The 23,252-nt window shown below is 43.5% G+C and overlaps 1 non-coding gene across 1 annotated transcript; it reads left to right on the forward strand.

Annotated features, from left to right (window-relative positions):
* The first annotated feature begins 22,142 nt into the window (after positions 1-22,142).
* Positions 22,143-22,215, forward strand: TRNAA-AGC (transfer RNA alanine (anticodon AGC)). Its single transcript has one exon. It is a non-coding gene; the product is annotated as a tRNA-Ala (tRNA).
* Positions 22,216-23,252: the final 1,037 nt, after the last annotated feature.

The raw sequence follows: 23,252 nt of genomic DNA on the forward strand, positions 1-23,252 counted from the left end.
ATTTTACAAAAGTTTCTCTTCCTTGTTGCTGTGTGAATGACCAACATAAACAGGCCGACTGACTGACCAATTGTACAAGGGAAACAGTGGAAACCGTGAATTTTGCCTTGAGCTTGTACACAGCTTAGCAGGATGGAATCCTAATCCTAATACAAGTATTTTGGCACTATTAGTACAAATACAGCTAGAAGGATTCTGTCTAGAGGCAACACCGCATATGTGGTTCTAGTGGAGACCTTTCCGTTGCTCATCAGGATGGCCTGGACCTCACGGGAACATGATTTCTCAGGAGTTTTCAACCACAGATCATCCACACAGTCAGGTGGAGAGACTTGAGGTTCAGATGCAGAGACTTGCCTTGACTCTGAGACAGAAGAGCTGAAACTAGTCAGAGTTATCAGTGCATGGATATTGGTGCACAGACAATGAAGATCAGTGAATTAATAATGATGTGGCCATCTTGTTGCAATGAGGATCAGGGATGCCTTGTCCTGTTGAAATTTCCTGACCACCCAGGATGAGAGGAATTGGAGGAAACGCATGGAGGAGGTATACCAGACCACAAAGCACTTGTGATGGAGCCAGACTGTGAGCAGACCTGGAACAAAACCTCTGACATTTGTTATTGAAGTAGCTTGCAAATAAGTTTATTACTGGGTACTCCCAGAGGTGAAAACCCAATGGAGATTGTCTTTCCTGATTGACCACTCATGATGGTCTGTGAAAACTCTGCTGAGAGAACCTGTTAGGGTATTTCTCACTCCCACAAGGTGAAAAGCTTTCAGGGAAAGAAACATTGTGATGAAGGCATACATTCCAAAGGAAAACAACTTCTTGGCAGAATGGAGATGACCGTGCACCTGTTTGTTCAGATTGTACATGGTCATGGTGTTGTATGTGAACTTGTACCACCTAGTTTTTGAAGGAGGGCTTGTGTGTCTCACAGGTCCAAGAAATAGCTCTGAGTTCTAACACATTTATATGGAAGGAAACCTGAGGTGACCAGAGGGTTGAGTCTGAAGGTCACGAAAATGGGCCCCCCAACCTTTGGTAGAGGCATCTGGCACCAGAGTCAGTCAGTTGTGGGGACAAAAATGGGACTCCTTTGCAGACATGAGCTATTGGTTGCCTGCCTCCTCCTAGCACAGGGCATTTATTCCTTAGGTGATCAGTGGAATTACACTGATAGCACCTTTTGGGCTCTTCTGCTTTTACAGGAGATTTGGGATGAGGGTTAGAGGAATGTTTTTGGGTAAGAGAATGTTTAGGCTCCCAGTCCCCTTCTCTCTTCCCAGGGACAAAATGGGATCCTCCCTTTCCACCAATTTTAAACCCCTCTTTCTGCGGCTTGCCCTCAATAGACGCCTGGTTCTGTTCAAAGGCATCAGCTAAAAAAGCCATCTCATCCACAGACTTTCCATCTTTGTCCCATAGACACTGCTTTACATCCTCCTTACATATGCTTAGAAAATGCTCTTGAGCAACAAGATCCAAAATTCCCTCAAAACTTGCCGCCTCTTTACCCTTCACCCATTTTCCTAACAAATCTTTCATTTTGTTTACATATTCCCCATTACTCATACCAATATCCTTCTTAAGATTCCTAAATTTAACTCTATATGTTTCATGAGTAATCTGAAAACTTTGCAAAACAATATCTTTACATTTACAGTAGTCTAAAGCATCTTCAATAGGCATTCCATTGAATACATTTCGAGCTTTACCAGTAAATTTCACAATCAGGGTAGGAACTCTCTTATCAGGGATTTCATGTATTGCACACAGCCTTTCGAAAATAGTCAGTCAGATATTCAGCAATATCATCCTCTTCACTGTATGCAGGACATAAGTGTTCCTATATGTGGATTTTTGGAGTGATGGGAGTTGTTGGGGTTCTGGTTCTGCTTCTCTAGCAGGTCCAGTGGATGTTTTCGCGCTCGCGCGCTCTCTCTCTCTCTCTCTCTCTCTCTCTCTCTTTTTCTTCTATGGCCCTTCAGTGTGCTGCCTCTCTGGCTGCCTCTTTTTCTTCTCTCTCTCCCTCTTTTTCCTTTATCCCCAGTTCTTTCAGTTGCAATAATCTCTGGTGCTCCCTCTCTTTAACTGGAACCTGCAGCCTAAAAAGCTCCAACTTTACTTCACTGCTTTCACTTATTTTCCTGTTTTTCTGATCCTACTTCCCTTTCCTGAAATAAGCAAAGAGAAAATAACAAAACTGTGATCTCCTCCCGACTGTTCTTAGCCACTGCACTTGAAATCACAAATACCAGTGCTTAAAAGTGTGAACTCCACTTGGAGTAACAAGCTGCACATACACCCTGCTTGCTGCGCCACTGTGATGTTCCCCTCTGGTGTTGGCTGGACTGGTGATCTGCTAGGTCATTCCAATCCTTGACTCTGGGAGCCAGCCTGACCCTGTTCTGCTCTGAGAGGCCCCCCACTCCTTGGCTGTTCACGCACAGCCTCTGGCATGTAAGCTGCTCCTTGGATTGTGCAACTGAAATGACACTAGCCAATATCTCCGATCCCAGACACAACCCTAGGAACCTCCGTCTTGCAGTGTCCAGTTATGCCTGCTAGACACTGCAAGCTTGTCTGAGTTGGTCAGTTTAACAAAGAAATAGATATGTACCAGGCTTGTTATCCCAAGGGGAGTCTCTGATGCACTTCAAACCAAATGCACTGCTTCAGGTGGAATAAACAAATAGATTTATTAACTACAAAGATTGACTTACAATCACTTAAAATCTAAGCATAACAAGTCAGATTTGGTCAAATGAAATAAAAGCAAAATGCATTCTAAGCTGACCTTAACACTTTCAGCGCCCTTACAAACTTAGGATATGTCTACACTATGAAATTAGGTCAATTTTATAGAAGTCGATTTTTAGAAATTGATTTTATATAGTTGATTGTGTATGTCCGCACTAAGCGCATTAAGTTGCTGGAGTATGTCCTCAATACTGTGGCTAGCATCGACTTATGGAGCAGTGACCTGTGGGTAGCTATCCCACAGTTCCCGTAGTCTCCGCTGCCCACTGGAATTCTGGGTTAAGCTCCCAATGCCTGATGGGGCAAAAACATCGTTGCAGGTAGTTTTGAGTACATGTCATCAGTCTCCCCTCCCGCCCTCTCTCCGTGAAAGCAACAGCAGACAATCGGTTCACACCTTTTTACCTGGGTTACCTGTGCAAACGCCATACCACGGCAAGCATGGAGCCCGCTCAGCTCACTGCTGCTGTTGTGAGCATTGTAAACATCTCACGCATTATTCTGGAGTATGTGCAGAACCGGGCTAAAGAGACGCCAGCACGAGGACGATTGTGATGAGGAGATGGACACAGATGTTCCTGGAAGCACGGGCTGTGGCAATTGGGACATCATGGCAGCAGTGGGGCTGGTTGATGCAGTGGAACGCTGATTCTGGGCCCGGCAAACAAGCACAGACTGGTGGGACCGCAGAGTGTTGCAGGTATGGGATGATTCACAGTGGCTGCAAAACTTTCGCATGCATAAGGCCACTTTCCTTGAACTGTGAGTTGCTTTCCCCTACCCTGAAGCACAGGAATACCAAGATGAGAGCTGCCCTGACAGTTGAGAAGTGAGTGGCGATAGCCCTGTGGAAGCTTGCAATGCCTGACTGCTATAGGTCAGTCGGGAATTAATTTGGAGTGGGCAAGTCTACTGTGGGGACTGCTGTGATCCAAGTAGCCAGTGCAATCACTGATGATCTGCTATCAAGGGTAGTGACTCTGGGAAACGTGCAGGTCATACTGGATGGCTTTGCTGCAGTGGGGTTCCCTAACTGTGGTGGGGCGATAGACGGAACACATATCCCTATCTTGGCACTGGACCACCTTGCCAACCAGTATGTAAACTGCAAGGGGCACTTCTCAATGGTGCTGCAAGCACTGGTGGATCACAAGGGACATTTCACTGTGGGATGGCCGGGAAAGGTGCATGACGCTCACATCTTTAGAACTCAGGGCTGTTGGAGAAGTTGCAAGAAGGGACTTACTTCCCAGATCAGAAAATTACCATTGAGGATGTTGAAATGCCAATAGTTATCCTTGGGGACCCAGCCTACCCCTTGCTCCCATGGCTCATGAAGCCATACACAGGCAGCGTGGACAGTGGTAAGGAGCAGTTCAACTATAGGCTGAGCAAGTGCAGAATGGTGGTAGAATGTGCCTTTGGACGTTTAAAAGCTCGCTGGCGCTGTTTGCTGACTAGGTAAGACCTCAGTGCAACCAACATTCCCATTGTTATTGCTGCTTGCTGTGTGCTCCATAATATCTGTGAGAGTAAGGGGGAGACATTTATGGCGGGGTGGGAGGTTGAGGCAAGTCGCCTGGTGGCCGATTTGGAGCAGCCAGACACCAGGGCGATTAGAAGAGCACAGCTAGGCGCGCTGCGCATCAGAGAGGCTTTGAAAACCAGTTTCATGACTGGCCAGGCTACGGTGTGACAGTTGTGTGTGTTTCTCCTTGCTGCAAACCTGCCCCCTTTGTTGATTTTAATTCCCTGAAAGACAGCCACCCTCCCCCCTTCGATCACAGCTGGCAAAGGAAATAAAGTAACTATTGTTTTGAAACCATGCATTCTTTCTTTATTAATTAAAAAAAATAAAAAAGTGAGAACTGACAAGGTAGCCCAGGTGGGGTGGGGTGCGGGAGGAGGGAAGGACAAGGCCACGTTGCTTATTGTAGCCACACTACAAATCAAAACTGCTTGAATGACAGCCTTCTGTTGCTTCGGCCATCCTCTGGAATGGAGTGGCTGGGTGCCTGGAGCCTCCTCCAACCTGCCGCCTTGGGCGTCTGGGTGAGGAGGATATGGAACTTGGGGAGGAGGGCAGGCAGTTATACAATGGATGCAGTGGGGGTCTGTGCTCTTGTTGGCTTTCCTGCAGCTCCAACAGATGCTTCATCATGTCAGTTTGCTCCCCCATTAGCCTCAGCATCGCCTCCTGCCTCTGCTCTTCGTGTTTACTTAATGCTTTCCTGGCCTCTGTCACTGAATGCCTCCATGCATTAAGCTGTGCCCTATCAGTGTGGGAGGACTGCATGAGCTCAGAAAACATGTCATTGCGAGTGCGGTTTTTTCACCTTCTAATCTGCGATAACCTCAGGGACGGAGATGATTGGGGAAGCATAGAAACATTTGCACCTGGGGGAGATAAAAAGGGAGAGTAAAATTTAAGATGATACATTTCTGAGAGCAGAAGGGAGACTCTTTCACAGTGAATCAAGCAATTCACAGCAGACAGCACATGTGCTTTAGGTACAAGGTCGCATTTTGCCTTTCATATTGAGTGCCTGCCGGTATGGTGACACATCACAAACGGCTGGACAACAGAATTTGGTTTCCAGGCAGCCATGGTAAGCCTTTTGGTACGTGGGGTTGGCTTCTTATGCCTTCATAACATGTGGGAATGGTTTCAAACTGCAGCGCCATCCTTTCCCATAGCAAGCAATGCCAGTTGGGTTTCACCTTTAAAAGGAGGGGCTGTGGTTTTCGGGTGGATGTGCAGCACACACCTCCCCCCACCCCACCGTGTGGCTATTCTCTGGGATGATCCCTTTACCCCTCCCACTCCGCGTGGCTATTGTCCAGGATGATCCCTTTTAGCCAAATGCAAACAACCCATCATGAACGGGGTCCTTTTACTGTTCCCTTACAAAAATTCCCTCATTTCAACCAGGTGACCATGAATGATATCACTCTCCGGAGGCTAACACAGAAAGATAAAGACCGAATGTTGCTTGAATGCAACCAAAACCTAGGACCATTCACGGCCATGCTTTGTGCTGCAATGATTCCAGACGACTTGCTACTGGCTTGGCGTGGTAAAGTGTCCTACCGTGGAGGACGAAATAAGGCAGCCCTCCCAGAAACCTTCTGCAAAGGCTTTCAGAGTACCTCCAGGAGAGCTTCATGGAGATGTCCCTGGAGGATTCCCGCTCCATCCCCAGACACGTTAACAGACTTTTCCATTAGCTGTACTGGCCGTGAATGCATCCCAATTCTTCAGGACAAATCAAACATTAAACACTATTGCTTTTAAACCCTGTACTGTAGTTACAAATGAGCACTCACCAGAGGTGCCTTCTCCGGCTTCAGGGTCGGGGATCCCGCTTTGGGAGGGTATTGAAAAGGTGATGAAAAGGGAGGTGATGAAAAGGTCCTCGCTGCTGGGGAGAACGGATTCACCGCTTGCCTGCTGCTCATTCTTCTCCTCCTCTTCTTCATCCACAAAATCCTCCTCCCTGTTACGTGAGACTCCCCCCCCCCCCCCCGCAGGTGTCCATGGACACTGGTGGGGTAGTGGTGGGGTCCCCCCCCTAGAATGGCATGCAGCTGATCATAGAAGCAGCATGTATGGGGCTCTGACCCGGAGTGACTGTTTGCCTCCTTTGTCTTTCGGTAGGCTTGCCTGAGCTTCTTGACTTTCACTGGCGCTGCTGTGTGTCCCTGTTGTAGCTTCTGTCCATCATGCCCTGTGCGATTTTGGCATATATTTCTTCTTTTTGATCGGAGTTCTGCCTGCACGGTTTCTTCTCCCCATACAGCAATCAGATCCAGTGTCTCCCTTTCGGTCCATTCTGGAGCTCATTTGCGATTCTGGTGGGACTGCATGGTCACCTGTCCTGCTGAGCTCACCACACTGACCAAACAGGAAATGAAATTCAAAATTTCCTGTGGCTTTCCCTGTGTACCTGGCTAGTGCATCGGAGTTGAAAGTGCTGTCCAGAGCGGTCACATTGGAGCACTCTGGGATAGCTCCTGGAGGCCAATACCGTCGACTTGCGTCTGCACTACCCCAAGTTCGACCCAGCAAGATTGAGTTTAGCACTACTCCCCTTGCCGGGGAGGAGTACAGCTGTTGATTTTAAGAGCCTTTTAGGTCGATGGAATGGGGTTGGTTGTGTAGACACATTCATTTTTAAATAGACCTAACGCAGTTAAATTCGACCTAACCCCATAGTATAGACCAGGGCTTTGATGCTTCTCACCACAGGCTGGCTGGTTGCCCTTCAGTCAGGCTCTTCCCTTTGATTAGTGCTTCTTTCGCTTGGTGTGGTGTCTGTAGATGTAGGTGGAAGAGAGAGGAAGAGCATGGCAAAGTCTCTCCCTTTTATCATGTTCTTTCTTCCCTCTTGGCTCCCACCCCCCTTCAGAGTCAGATGAGCATTACCTCATCACAGTCCCAAACTGACCAAAGGAAGGGGGGTGATTCACTTGAGTCCAACAGATCCTTTGTTGTTGCTGAGGCCAGTGTTCTTTATTCCTGTGAGGCTGTGCTGGGTTTGTCCCATACACGCCCTGATGAGGTGTGAACTGCTCTTCTGCTTCTGGAAAGTTTTTGCCTAGACTTGCTTTAAGCCATGAGGACACATTTTCAGCCTCATAACTATATACATGAAATTACAGCCTATAACATTACTATAACAACGATTACTATAACATTACCATAACAACAATGCTCAGTACAACATGGGCCTTTCAAAGACACTTTTGCATTAGCTACTACACAATCATATAAGGATGAACACTGGGGGTGTTACCCCGAGGTACAGAATGTCACAATTACCTTCTGCAAATTGAAACCAAGCTTGTTTGTCTGAGCAATTGGCTGAACAAGAAGTAGGACTGAGTGGACTTATAGGCTCTAAAGTTTTACATTGTTTTTTTTATTTCAGTTATTTTTTTGTACATAATTCTACATTTGTACGTTTAACTTTCATGATAAAGAGATTGCATTACAGTACTTGTATTAGGTGTATTGAAAAATACGATTTCTTTTGTTTTCTACAGTGCAAATATTTGTAATAAAAAGATTAAGTGCGCACTGTACACTTTGTATTTTGTGTTGTAATTTAAATCAATATATTTGAAAATGTAAAAAACATAAAAAATATTTAAATAAATGGTATTTCTATTATTTAACAGCACGTTTAAGCACGATTAATTTTTTTTAATCGCTTTACAGCCCTAATATGTATATGTGCACAGTCACTCAGAGGAGAAATACTGGTTACTTACCTTACAGTAACTGTTGTTCTTTGAGATGTGTTGTGCACATGTACATTCCACAATCCTCCCCACTTCCTGACGCTTTGGATACTACGAACAGCGGTGCGAAAACAGAGGGAGAGGCTGGGGACATACCCCTTTTATATCCTCATGTAAGAGCACGAGGAGAGCGGGGTACATGCGCTGCCTAGTGGTACTGCTGGCAGAAGTCTCTGACTTGAGCGCACTGGGCGCATATACACCGTTAGTGGAATGTATATGTGCACAACAAATCTCAAAGAACAACAGTTACTAAGATAAGCAGTACTAAAATACTGTTTTTTCTGATGTGTACCTGCAAATTTTATTCCTACGATGGATTTGTTGTTCCTTATCCTCTGCAGAAAAGGCTCCATGGCCAGTGCAAACAGTAGAGAAAACATTGGATATGCCTGCCTAGTCTGTCTGTGTAATAGCTGCTTTTGGGCTGGAGTAAACAGCATTTAATGAACTGAGGGCCAAAGTCCATGGGAAGGAAGTTTAAACAGAAAGGTCCATTTTACTCTATCAAAGACTTTCTCTGTGCCTGGTGATAACTAAGTTACAATTATGTCATGGAAGTCATGGAATCCATTGACCTCCGTGACATTTTCTGTTCTCCATGGGGTAGAGGGGGAACAGCATGGGGACTCTCCAGTGGCGGGGGAACTCATGGGTGGCAGGGATCCTGCAGCTCCCACTTGCCCCAGGTGGTGGGGAACCACCCTGAGCTCCATGCTGCTGTGGGTGGCGAGGGCCCTCCAGAGCTGCTCAGCTGTCACTCACCCTCCAGAGCTGCTCAGCTTCCCTGTGGTGGGGACCCTGGGGCTCCCACTCATTGCAGCGGTAAAGGACCCAGGATCCCCAGCAGCAGTGGGTGCTGAGCTGAACCCGCCTCCCCATTTTGTCAGAGATATTTTTAGTAAAAGTCAGGGACTGGTCAGGGGCGTCTGAATTTTTGTTTATTGCCCGTGACCTGTCCATGACTTTTACTAAAATATTTGTGACAAAATCTTAGCCTTAGTGATAACAAAAGATATTGATTTTTTTTAATCTGGCATTATGGATGATTTCAAGTACTCTCTGCATATTGTCTGACATTTGTCTATCCTTAATTAATCCAGTTCGATCTGGATTTATATAAGCCGAGAGCATGGACTGCATTTGCCTAGGAAATAGTTTTGCTAAAATCTTTGTCATGGTTCAACAGCGATATGAGCTTATACGAGGTCTTCTCCATTTTTACGGACAACAGCCTCAGTAGCTTCTTTTAATAGGTTGTGGAAGTTCCTCCCCTAATAGAATAGTGTTGAAGGTACCTCTCAAGGAACTCACTAATACCTCCTAAACCTTGTGAAATTCATCTAGAAAGCTATCAGGACCTGGAGTTTTACCATTTTTCATACTTGCTATTGCCTGTAGGATTTCTTCTTCTGTTATTTCATTATCTAAAGTTTCCTTATCAATTTTGCTTATCTTTGGCAAGCTTCTACTTCCAGATATGTTTAAATAAGTTCAGAGCTCGGAGTAACTGAGGTATAGAAATTTTTATAATAAAAAGCAAATGTAGCACATATTTTATTAGTTTGTAACTGTTTTTAGCTGATTTTTTTAATTGGTGGAATAATACATTGCTCTTGAAACCCTTTAAGCTTTTCAGCCAATAGTCTATTACTCGTTATTTCCTTTTTCATAAAATTTGTGCTTTGTATACTTACGGGTTTTTTCAGTGGAATTTGTTATCAATATGTTCAGTTTTCCCCTAATATTAGTTAATGGTTGATATGGTTTTTTTAACCTGTGTTTTTATGAAAGTCTTGTAAGCTTTTTATCTCCTGTTCTAGTTCTATTTGTTCTTGAGCTCCTTTCTTTTTTTTTTTTCCTTCAATTGAAAGACTCTGCTTATCAACTGAAGGCCTAAATACTGCTTTCCCTGCCACCTAGAGACGGCCTCTTTTTATATTGTCTGTGTCATTTATTTGAAAATTTTGAACATTGTCCCATTTAATTGCTGCAACCTGATCTTTTTCTTGGAGAAGCAAGCAGTTCATTTTTCAAAAAAGTGACCTTTTGGGACCCATTCAAGCGATCAGATGTTATTTCCACTGGTACATGATCTTAATGCTGCCAATTTCTGTAGCTCTTGCCTGCTTCATTAAGGATTTAGAGATTAATATTAACTCTGTTCTAGTATATAACTGAGGTGTGAATAAAATATGTAATCTCTTCCCCTGGGTGCAATTCTCTCCAGCAATCTGGGAGACTGAATTGTTGGCCCCGAGAACGCCAATGATGTACCTACCTGCTTCCCTGTCTCCCTAGTTTGTTTTATCAGATCTGCCCACTGTTTTTCCCAGGAATTGAAACTAGGGGGGGTGTGGTCAGGGCTGATGTGGGGTGAGAGTGAAGGTGGACTGTATGGCACCATATTAAAAACTGAAAAATGTTTCATGACCATTTTATTAGATTTAACTCATGTTTTAAAATCATCAAACAAATTAAAGTTTGCTACTCAAGGCTTCTATGAAGTACTACATCTCCATCCTTCTTGGTTTCTTGTTATAATTTTGCATAACTCTGTTAATGAACTTCTTGAATGCAATGCATTCATCTTTCGTGGCTTCTCGTGTGTCTGGTACTTCCAGTCCTTCAATTGACATGCTCATTAGTTCATTCACATGATCAGGCACAAGTCGACTTCTTTAAGAACACAAAATTCTATTCAGTGATGAAAAAGAATGCGCAACTGTAGCTGTTGTGACTGGGAGTAGCAAGAGATGAATTTCTACTTCTTTCATCCCAGGAAACATAGCACAAAGATCGTGTTGAGCCACTAGTGATGATAAAAAAAGAAGCTGAAGTCAAATCTTCATTAATTCGTTGTATGACATTCCACTCTGTGTTCAAATTCTCTATTCTGTCTTGAGCACATGGCAGCCCCATTGCTGGTAGTGCCTTACTCTACTCAACTGTCGGTGTTTTATAAGACAGGGATCTGTAAAAGCTACATAGAGGTTGAGTAGACCCTAGAGGTCGCTGTTGTAGATTTTTAAGAATCAAGTCTGTGTACTTTTTCAGTTGTCTTAACAAACACTTCTTGTCCTCTTCACTTAAGGATTCAATATAAATGCCTTCATTAGTCAACTTCTGGACTGAAGTCTTTGCTTCTTCCAGTACTTTTTCAATGGATAGCTCTCTGATTTATCCAAATGTAGCTTCTATTGCTGGACAAAGATCTACTATGGTTGTAGCAGATGCCTGGATGGCATTGTTTAATGACCCAAGTGGTTTCAACAGTAGACTTAGAAGAGAGAGAATGGCAATAGTCTTCTCTGAACATAGTAGCAAAAGTAGTCCACCAGCCTCTCTACTTAGATCCATCCCATCTTGGTAGATACTCTCCAAAGCCAGTAATAACAGCTGGAGTAATTTTAAGACAACAGCCAAGGCATGAGAAAGCCAGAGGGTTTTCTCAGGTTGGACTAATTTGAACTTCAGTCCCAGTGTATCTTCTATATTTTCCAGGATATTCAGTCTTTCTGGACTCTTGCTGAGAAAAGAATATAATGAAAACATTACATTTATAGCTTTTAAAATGTCTTTTGAAGAGTCTACAGCTCGAACTAGCGCTAGTTGGAGAAGATGGCCTCTGCAGTGTGTATAGGAGAGATTAGGGTTATACTTTCCTCTGAGCGAAGCTTGTACTCCACCATGTCTTTCAGAGAAGTTTGCAGCTCCATCAAATGCACAAGCAGCCATCCGTTTGGGGTCAAGCATTTAACTCTTCAAGATGTGGGTTGTCACAGACGCAACCGATGTGTCTTCTATAACTTGGACATCTAGAAATGCATCTACTGGCCTACTGACATCAAGATAACGTACACAATGACGTAATACTTGATGCCCGTTTGCATCAGTGCATTCATCAGCCATGGATGCAAATATTTTTTTTTTTTTATTTTTAAGCTGAAGCAAAAAGTCTGTTGAAATCAGTAACCTTTCCTGCCCATTATTTGCCACTCCTAAACAGGAGTGTCTTGAAGTAGAATAATCTGAGGGTTTTTTTCAGTTCTAGCAGGACTTTGTCTTTTAATGACATTATTTAGCCCTTTGACATTCAAAGATATCATTTTTAAAAGGAAGAACCATTGAGAGTAACTATTTAGTGTACTGAAAAACTAGAAATTATTGTGATACTTCAGCTGCTTGATGACATGTTTTTTGTTCATAAAGTTGCATATCTATTTCTCGTATTAATCCTCTCTCCTCTCCTGCATTACCTTTACTCTAATTTCATAAATAAAATACCAGCATAACATGTAAAACAGCCCCCGGATAACTGTGCTTTTCTGAACCCTAAACCCTTGTACTACCCTGTCATGAACACTTGGACTGCTCCTCTTGCAATCCAATGGAGGTACAATCTTCACCTAAAGGACCTTGACCCTCGCCCTTATGGATAGATTCCTATCTGATCATTTGAGTTACGAGGAGGATTTACACAGTACCCGTGATGGTTCCTCCCCACCCCCTCTCTGTTTCCTCCATCCTTGGTATTCCCCCCCTTATTGTCCTTTATTTCCTCCACATATGAAATACAGAAGAATGCTTTACTGATCACCTCGATTAAAGCAGCCTTCATACTAGTTGCTTTAAAACATTAGCATAGTTACTGTTCAGTTGTTCATTCCGGATGTCTCCCATTCACAGTCTTTGTTTAATCCTTCAGACTATGAATGGCTAGCCAACTACAAAAGCAGTTTCTCTTCCCTTGGTGTTCACACCTCAACTGCTAGAAGAGGGCCTCATCCTTCCTGATTGAACTAACCTCATTATCCCTGATTCTTGCTTGCATATTTATTCCTGCCTCTGGAAATTTCCACTACATGCATCCGATGAAGTGGGTATTCACCCATGAAAGCTCATGCTCCAATACGTCTGTTAGTCTATAAGGTGCCACAGGACTCTTTTTGCCGCTTTTAGTGTAAAATGCTAATTTTGGAAGCTGAATAAGAGTTTAAATGGGAATTCCCATTTGTAGCAGAATTCTGCCCTCTTAAGTGATGCTGTCGTTTTCCCCAGCTCTCTCCTCTTTTTTTAAAGTTAGGGCGGAGAGATCATGGAAAAATTGCAGCTTGTGGCCTTGGAGCATGAGCTCTGAATGCTCTCTGGCGTTTTTAATAATTTATTTTTTTCTGCTAATAATCATGAATCATAGATTCATAGAAGATTAGGGTTGGAAGAGATCTCAGGAGGTGATACAGTCCAACCCCCTGCTCAAAGCAGGACCAAGATCAACTAAATCAATTATATACCTAACTGTAAAATTTCACAATTAGGTGTATAGGTTTATTATTATGAGCACAGGGCCTGAGTCACTTGCTGGTTTGAACTAGAGTAAATTGTGGATTCTCTGTAACCTGAAATATTTAAATGAAGATTTGAGTACTTCAGTAACTCAGCCAGAAGATATGGGCCTCTTGCAGGAGTGGATGCGTGAGGCTCTGATGCTTGCGATGTGCCGGAGGTAAGACTAAATGATTATGATGGTTGCTTCTGGCCTTGAAGTGTATGAATCTATGAGGCCCAGGCAGGGGGAGCAGTGCCATATGTTCTGTCTCCACTTTTACCTCTTCCAGACAGCTCAGATGTAACAACTCCACAATTAAAGTTTTTTACATACCAGATTGGGCTTCCTCCTTCAGTGGTTTCAGGCAGCCCCTATATTTCTGATGTTGCTCCTTCTCTATCTGTTTTCTATATCAACTAATTTAAGCTGCATTTCGCTCTCTCTGTGTATTCCATCAGTGCTTTGTGGCTCTGCAGCTCTGTTTTTCTCTCACTTGCTTCTCTGAGGCCAGTCTCTAGCACAGTGACTCGCTCTTCCAAGTATTCAACTTCCTTCTTTACTACAAGAAGTTGTTCATCAGATCATCTCTCATGGCCTTAAACTCAGAGATCATCTCCAGAACGTCTGTTTTGGTTCCCATTTGAGTTTTCTTAGCCCTGGCATTTCTGTCTGATTTGGCTGCAAAGTCTTCATGTGGAGTCTGAGAGGTCTCTCCAACCTGTGAGCCAGAAACACTCTTTTCAGTGAGGTATCTTTTTGAATTTTTTGATTTTCTTGGCAAATCCATCCTTGCAACTCTGTGCGTTTCTTTTGTGGAATTTAGTAGGTTTTGGGGGTCAGTGGAGACAGATTCCTTTGCTATCCCCTCAAAGCTCAGCCTGTAGGCAGCCATTTTATTCTGGCCCTCTGCTGATCTCCTCAACACAGATATTTTTAATATAATCTTTCTATTGTTTTCATACAAAAAACGCCTGAAACAAATCAAGGGGGGAGAATTAAGGGGGAAAAAATCTGTTCACATTTATTTATCACTGCATCTTAGTAATGGTCACAATTCATGATCTATGAGGGTATACAGAAATATTTAATACTCAGGAAGGGAATTGTTAATTGCTATGAAATCGTTAACACGAGATCCAGTATTTTATTGTGCAGACAGTCGGTGTCAGATCTGGATGTTTCCCATTTATATAGTTGGGTGCCAATAGCCAAAGGAGCCTAAGTGACTTTTAGAAATTACACTTAGAAGCCCAAGTCATTCTGGCACTTTTGAAAAAATTGCCCTTGGTCCATGGTGCGTTGATGGTTTCATCCTCAGGGTATAGTAACTGAGTTTTATTTTCCTAGTTATTATGTGATAAAGCAAAGAAACTTCTGGAGGAGCTTTCAGCGGAAGAGTCCCACTGACTACCCGAAGACCTCACCGAATAGAAAGTGCAATGGTCTTACTTATTTTTGCCAGGCTTCTCGGCTAATAGGGCTTCCCACCAGCCAACTGTTGAAATCGCTACACAGCCTGAGTGATACTGCCAGCTGTAAGAACGATTATTTTCTCACTGTGCATAATCACTTTAATTTGCTTCTCTCCTTAGCTGACCATGTTTTGATATGGAAAATGAGAACACCTTTCCTCTAGGGGCACAGCTGCAGGGTGTGGAAAAAGTAGGTCAGATTGAGAATGAGGCTTGCTAATGGGAGGAAGGAGTATGTAAGGTTTGGAAGTTGGAGTACTTGTCAGTGCTGGCCGCAAGGGAAAGGGGATTTGGAAGTGCTTATCATTGCAGGAGGATTTGCAGACATGCCATCTCTCATGAATTTACCATGAGAGATGCGACTTCTAAGCAAAATTAAGCCTTACTCATGATCTCACAATAGAACTCTCAAATCTCAGGATTTTGTGCAGCGGGGCTCTGGCTGTCAGCCTGGGATGTGGGAGAGGGGACCCCACTGCAGCTCCCCGAAGCCTGGGGAGGGTGAAGAACCCTAAGAGGAGGAGAGGTGAGGCTGGGAGGGCTGAAGTAGGGCCTGGTGGCTGCAGGGGGGCTGAAGTGAGTATGGTGGGATCTGATGGGGTGGGGGACGGTACTGATGGTGGGTTCTGAGCAGATGGAGTGAGTGATGAGAGGATGAGCTATGGGCAGTGAGGTTTGATGGGGTAGCGGGGCTGAACTGGTGGGGTAGTGATGATGGGAGCTGGGGGCTGAATTGAGGGAGGTTGGGTGGGGAACATAACTGATGGACTGGAGGACAGGATTAATTGCTGGTTAGAAGACAGGCAGATGTGGGGGTGAGAGCACCTGCAGCAGGGGCCAAAATCATGTTATCCAGTATATGTGGGAAAGCGGGCAACACTAATTGTCACATGCACACACTCTGGGGATTGGAGGGGGGGGTTCAAAAATGAAGAGAATGACCTAAAAAACACAATATAATGGATTTTTTTACAGTCATGATTTTTCAGGCCAATCTCATGATTTTGGGGGGTCTTACTCATGATTTTTGCTCTCTTGGAGTTGGCGATACTGGATTTGGCAGATGGAAAAGTGAGGTCAAGTTTAGAGTGCTTATCACTATGAGGGTGTCTGCTTGTGACTTTTCCTCCTGTTCCCTGATTACCCAGTGGTCTTCCAACTCACCCCTGGACTTTCATGCCTACTCCAGAGATTTCCATCCCCTTCTTTTTCCCCCTGACATTTTTCTTAAGTTGGTTTCCCTTGATTTATATTCATTTTATTATTGTACTGGGTGGCAGGAAGGGAAGTGGATATGCATTAAATCTAAAACTATTACTGTATTACCATATTATCTTAAGTATGAACTTGGACCTTGTGTCTCTGCTGGGCTCTTCTCAGTTAAATCATTGGGTGCTTTATATGTAGTTCAGACTCTAAAGTGTGCCAGATTTTCTGGCAACAGGATTCGGAGGGTCCCAAATTCCAGTGCTTGGCAGAGTGTAGAAAAATGTAATAGAGAGAGGGTTGGGTGCGATGCTTCTTACTGTGGATGTGTGACAAGAAAAGGAGAAAGGTGTGGATTTGTGTGTTGTTTAAACTGTAGCCCCTGGTTGTCTGACAAGAAAAGTAATGATTGAGATGAAACTGCACTGGAACAAAGGAGCTCTGATACTGTGAAGCATGTTACAGAGCAAGTGGTGAGGGATGCGGTGCTCTTATTGGAGGGCCAGAATTAGGTTTGCAGTCTGTCCTGACCCCTCCAATCCCATTGCCACCTTAATATCATAAAAATGTCAGACTGGAAGGCACATCTAGTCCAGTTCCCTGCACTGAGGCAGAACTAAGTATTATCTAGACCAGTGCTTCTCAAGCTATCTGATGTGGGGGACCGGCAATTTTTTTTTCCAATGTGCACGCAGATCGGCAGCCAATGGCTTGTGGACCGGCAGGGTCCGCAGACCACCACTTTGAGTAGCGCTGATCTAGACCATCCCTTTCAGATGTTTAGCTAACCTGCTCTTAAAAACCTCCAATGACAGGGATTCCACAATTTACGTAATTTGTTCCAGTGCTTAACTACACTTAGAGATAAGATGTTTTTCTTAGGGTATGTCTATACTATCCGCCGGATCCGGCAGTGATCGATCCAGCGGGGATCGATTTATCCCGTTGAGTCTAGTCACGATAAATCGACCCCCAAGCGCTCTCCCGTTGATTCCTGTACTCGAGCGCCACCAGAGGTGCAGGCAGAGTCGACGGGGGAGCGGCAGCAGTCAACTCACCCTAGACACTGCGGTGAGTAGGTCTAAGTACGTTGACTTCAGCTACATTATTCACTTAGCTGAAGTTGCGTAACTTAGATCGAACCCCCCCACTAGTGCAGATCAGGCCTTAATGTCTAACCTAAATTTCCCTTTCTGTGGATGGTTATATTCATAACCATCTCACAATGGGACACATGCACCCATATATTACATGTGCATTTCAGATTTCCAGTCAAACCTTTGTCCCTTGCTAATTCCTTTCATATTTTTTTCCCTTTGCTAGTGTCTGATAGCCCTTATGCCACAATACCTCGGTCGTTGCGAACTTGTCAGGACAGGAGAGTGAGATTGAAACCTCTGAGACACAGACCTATGCTGGGGGAAAAGAGCAATAAGGAGTCCAACCCTAATTCTGAGGACAGACAGGTGAGAATAGGGACTTCTCTCTGGGAAAACTACTGTAAAATTTCGCAGCTGTCTTGGTGGCAAAACTAGGCTGGTCAAAGCACTGAAGAATATACTGTCGGTAGGGTACAATCCATCAACCTCAATGAGTGCAGGATTAGGTGTTTAATAGGCCTCCATCTTTAACGTCTGTTTCTTTGATCATGGCAAAGATCTGAGTTAGCGTGTAAGGCTCCCTCCCCCATACAGAAAAGAGTTAAAATCTACGATGTCATGCCATGAATTTTATGTTTCATGGGAAGTGGAGGAGTTGAGTTTTTTATTTAAGTATTTGGTTCTACAGAATCTATTTTAAATCAGTGTCCGAGGGGTAATTTCAGAGTATTACAATAGAACAAAGGTAATCCCACTTATAAGGGGAAAATATACATATTTAGGCTGTAACCCAGGTATTCTGCAAAGATTGGAGTTCAGTTAATGTGCTCACTGGTAATATTCTGAATATTGGAGAGGCAGTGGGAAAAGAGGGGGAATATATTGAATGTCCCTACATGTGAGTGGTCCTTCTGCCATAAAGAATCTCAGTCAAATCAAGAAAGGAAACTGAAACAAGAAGTGTTTTCTTTCGGGCATGTAATAAATATAGTCCTAAAGATCCCCCTTTCCAGGGTCAGAGAAACAGTGGAGTTCATTGATTCTTTTGTCTCAGGATTAAGCAAAACTCCTTAATTCCCTCTTTCTTCTGGGTCAAAGCAAACAAATAAAATCACCCTAAACTCTTTCCCACATCTGCATTCCTCCTTTATTCAGGGCAGAAACAAAATTCCCAAGTTTCCCTTTTTGGAGGGGGGTGGGAGGGGGAAGTGTTAAACAAACAAACTCACAGCTATTTGGCTCTCCAGCTATTTCTTTCTCCTTGTACATGTTAAGTGAACACACACTGTAGTTTTTCTATAAATAATTAATAATAGACACTTTGAATTAGCAAATACCTGTCCAAGTGCTTTAGGTTTAGCCTGGACAATCCCAAATGTGTAAACATAGAGGATAGATGGCACTGACAACAAGGAGGTAGAGGAGTGAAGCAGAGAAGGAGCCGGAAATTTGATTTTTGTGGACATCAGCGTCACGTGTTACAGCGTCAAAGCACAATAGGCTGGCAAAGTTCCCATTCCTATACAAATTCTGAATGTGAAATAAGTAAAAATCCAGGATGCCATCCCACAATACACACCCCTTCCATCCTTGCTTCATCCCATCACAGCCTCTTTTAGTGTCCCATTTATCTTGATGGCAAAGAAAGGCTAATGATCTAAGATACATCAGTATGCGATTAGAATCTGAATTAACAAAATTGATGTAAAGAGTTATTCTTTTTACACCAATGTGAGAATAGTCATGCCTTATAATTGTAAGCAAAACTGACCTCTGACTCTTTTTTTTTCAGGGAGCTGGAACACCAAGTCAATGAGCAGAACTGCACGTGCAATCTCACCCAGTTCTGAATGTATGAATTCTTTCTTCATTTTCAATAATGAATACTCTGAAACTCTAGCCAAAAACTATCCAAGCACAATACTGTACAAGAAAGGCATATGTTACAAATTTAATTCTGACTCATCCACTACTTTATGATTCAGTATATTTCTATAATACTTACTCCTGCAGCTGCGCACTGGGGAAAGGGTGTGTGTGTGTCTGTCTGGGCTGTGGTGGGGGGTGGGTGGCGCGGTGCAGCTGGGGTTTTGGGGGAAGGGTGCAAGTGTCTGGGCCTTGGGAGCAACCTGTGGCTGGGCTCTGGGGGAAGGGGTGTGAGTGTCTGGGCTGGGGGGTCACCCCGCAGCTGGGCTCTGGAGGCGAGTGTCTGGGCTGGGGAGGGGTGCGCAGCTTGGCTGCGAGGGGTGGGGGCGAGTGTCTGGACTTGGGGCCTGCAGCTGGGCTCTGGGGGGAGCGGTGTAGTATCTGGCTCCCTGGCTGGGCTCTGAGGGGGAAGAAGCAGAGAAACAGGCACTGAGTTGTCATATGGGTTTCTTTAACTCTCTTCTGCTGGGGGGATTTTTTTGTCTGTATTGTTACAGACATACTTGCTGACAGGTATTTTGAAATAAATTACCAAAATAGTTGAAACTGGTATGATTATATAGTGTTATTTTGCAAAATAAAATATGCAGAATTTTAAAATATGTGCAGAATTTTTAACTTTTTGGCTTAGAATTGCCCCAGAAGTAAACATTGGTAATATTTGACCAGGAATTTCTAGTACTAATATATTGCCAAATAATATAACAAATTACCATCCTGTTTCCCATATTACCAGAACCCTTCACTGTCCAAGTAGAACACATTTAAACAAGTGTCCAGGAGTCCAATATGAAAATGAAATATTTGCTATATGAGGTTTCATCAGTAAATAGGACTACAAAAATCTTTTCAAGATGAATTGCAATTATCTTGGGTTATGCAAGAGACTGATATTTCAGGCTTGGAGAACCTTTCGAGTCCTAATTTTAAGAAATTGGTATGTTGATGTAAGCAGTGTCAGGATGAGCTCCACCCTGACATCTGGTGGTGAGGTGAGGCAAGTTGTGGAAAAGAACTTCAGGGGCCGATCTCATTTGCATAGGCACACCCACCCCGCCTAGAATGAGGCCATAGCTGCCCAAATGGTCACTTTGGCTGCTGTGGGATCCCTAGTGTCTCTGTTATTGGGGCAGGAAGAATAAATTGTTATTACCCTGATTATGGGAACTGTGCTTGGAACTGTACTTGGCCTTTTGTTATGATGGAGGGACTCACCATCAAATAAGTGGCACTCGCTAGGCAAGGGTCATAGGTTCCAAAACTCTGTGAATTGAGAGAGGCTGGGGACAAGTATTAATAGTTGGTGGCATGGGCCCCTTGGTGAGGGCCTTACATGCTAATTGCACTTCCTCCTCTCTCCACTGTGGAATATCAGAGCTAATTTTGATTTCATTAGAAGTCTAGTTACAGGTGCTGAGCTCACTTTGGGCTAACAGTGCACCAGCACTGAGGCTCCCCTACTACAGGCTGAATTCACCAAAGAGCTGAACTGACTAAGAGCTGAAATCACTGAGCGTTGTGTTAAGTAGTGGGGGAGCCTGAAGATATAGTGTGGAGCAGTTTGCGGGACAGCTGGAGTGCCTTGTGGACAGGCTGGTGGAGCAGTTCATAGGATGGCGGGAGCTGCTGGTGGGATGCGGAGCAGTTTGTGGACCGGCTGGTGGAGCAGTTTGTGGGACGGCGGAAGCTACTTGTGGGGCGGCTGGCAGAGCGAAGGCCTATGGAGCTGTGGGGCGGTCAGCTTCAGATCATGTAAGGTGCCTCTTACCCCCGTCCCATCTCCACCCAGGTTGGGAGGTAAAGCTCCGCAGATAAACTTTCGAACTCTGGGGCTGTCCTGACCAGGGACAGAGACTTTTGGGTCATTGGACTTTTGGGACTTTGGGTGATTTGGGGTTGCTGGACTCAAGAACCAAAGGGAAAGGGGCATGCCCCAATTTGCTTGGGGTGGGTTTTTTTTGCTCATGGGTTGTGTTATGAATCCTGTTGGTGGTGTTTCCCCAACATAATGCCACATTGTTTCTCTCTGTTATTAAAAGGCTTTTTGCTACACTCAGACTATGTGCTTGCGAGAGGGGAACTATTGCCTCTTGGAGGCGCCCAGCGGGGGTGGTATATATTTGTCCCAGGTCACTGGGTGGGGGCTCGAGCCGGTTTGCATTGTGTTATTGGAATGGATCCCCTAGATATTGAACCCGGCCCTTGTTGCTGCCAACTCTGATGGGCAGAAGGGTTACATTGATATGACAGAAATTACTTCCAAAGAGCTCAGTAATTAGAAGATGAATGATAACACTGATGAATGTAATATATGAGAGGAATTTGTTTCATCTAAAGGAAAACATAGATATACAAGAAGCCACAACATCTCTAAGGGGAATAGATGTGGAACAGTTCAGGATTTAGCTTTTGTAAATCTTTGCTTTTTACTTGCCTGTAGCTTTTGAAATGTTGATGTATAATTTTGTATAGTTTTAAATCCCATGAAGACATAATACAGATAGTTCAGTCCATTTATTGTATTTCTAAGTCCAAGCAACATGAAACAGCTTAAGTGTCATAACTGTTCAGTTGTGCAGATGAGTCTACAACTTGTTTGGATACGCAGACCTCTTTGAAAAGGCGTGTGATCCAGTTACAGCTCAGTTAGGTAATTTATAAACAGTCAAATGCTGAGCTCTTGACTCATATTTTACTGAAGCAAAACTCAGATTAATAAAATCCAAAGCAGTTTGGTTTTGCTTGCTTGTAAAGATCTCAGGACTTGTCCTAAAATAAACAATTTCTGGAGTCTCATTGGAGTCTGTTGTGGTAAAGAATATGGGTTTTAGTCCCACTACCAGTCAGCTAACAATTTGAACTATGTATTCTTACTCTTGGCTGCAAAGCAGAATGTTTCATTCTGAAATAACTGGTGCTTGAAACTCAGAATTTATGGTGGCTGATCACATTGCAGTGTCATTTCTGCTGAGTCATGCTGGTAATGAGGTGTAGAAAACGGTGACTGAGAGAGACCTGATTTTTTTCTCCCAGGAAGGGGAATTAGCTCAAATGGTAGAGCGCTCGCTTAGCATGCGAGAGGTAGTGGGATCGATGCCCACATTCTCCAGTACCTTTTTTTTTAAATCAGAGAATATTTATTTCAAAAGGACCCATTTTTTCAGTTCTGAAGAATATGCATATTTTAAGTTACTTCTTGAGGCTTTCTAATTTTATAAAGTGGTTTTTTGGGGGTTTTGTTTTGTGGAAAGATTGGTTTTGTAATATTCTCTTTTCTTGAAGATTATCACTGGTGCATGCACACAAGAGAGGTAATTCTTGACAGCTGAAAAAATTAAATAAAAGGACAGCAAGAGTTGCCACTTGTTGCTTGTGATTTTTGTCTCTGATATTTCACCCCTCTAAACACTTGTCCTTATTTTCTTTTTAAAATCTAGATGCATCCTGCTCTTAACATTTTTGTAAGGGATCAAAATACATGAACATATTAAATTAATCCACCACATTTTAAGAAAGGGGTGTGCACAATATGCTTGAATTATATTTTTTAACTGGTTATGGAAGATAAACATAATTTTGACAGCACACATTATTTTCTTTTATAAATACTGAAAGAATGTTCACAATACAAAGGATAATGCAATTCAGCTGAGTTGGGGCATAATAGGTTGAGTTATAGTAGGTATAAATATTATTTTTGTAAAAGCTATGTCAGGTATGATTTTTTAATCAGGTCATCCGATTTGCAAATATGGTTAGGGCAGAGGGTTGTGTCATGTGTCTGTTCTTATAGCATGGAAAAAGCAAGGTGACCAGGAGGCGTGTGGCAATTCCAAGAGAAATTGGTGTCCATAAAAACACCTTTAACATTATATCAAAGAGGCAAAAAGAGTGAGGTAATATCTTACTGTGTCATCTTCTTTTGGTGAAAGAGACAAGTTTTCAAGTTCTTCAGTTCTGGGAAAGGTACTCAGTGTTACAGCTAACTATGAGGTGGAACAGATTAGCATTATTTAACATTATTTTACTCTTCTGTAAACTGTGTTCAATTGTCATGGAATGTGAGCATTTTCATATCTAATACTGAGACCTCGTTCAGCTGATTATCCACCACAATCTCCAATCCTTTTCAGAGTCGCTGCTTCC

This window comes from Natator depressus, chromosome 2 (assembly GCF_965152275.1).
Source record: "Natator depressus isolate rNatDep1 chromosome 2, rNatDep2.hap1, whole genome shotgun sequence".
Taxonomy (NCBI): Eukaryota; Metazoa; Chordata; order Testudines; family Cheloniidae; genus Natator; species Natator depressus.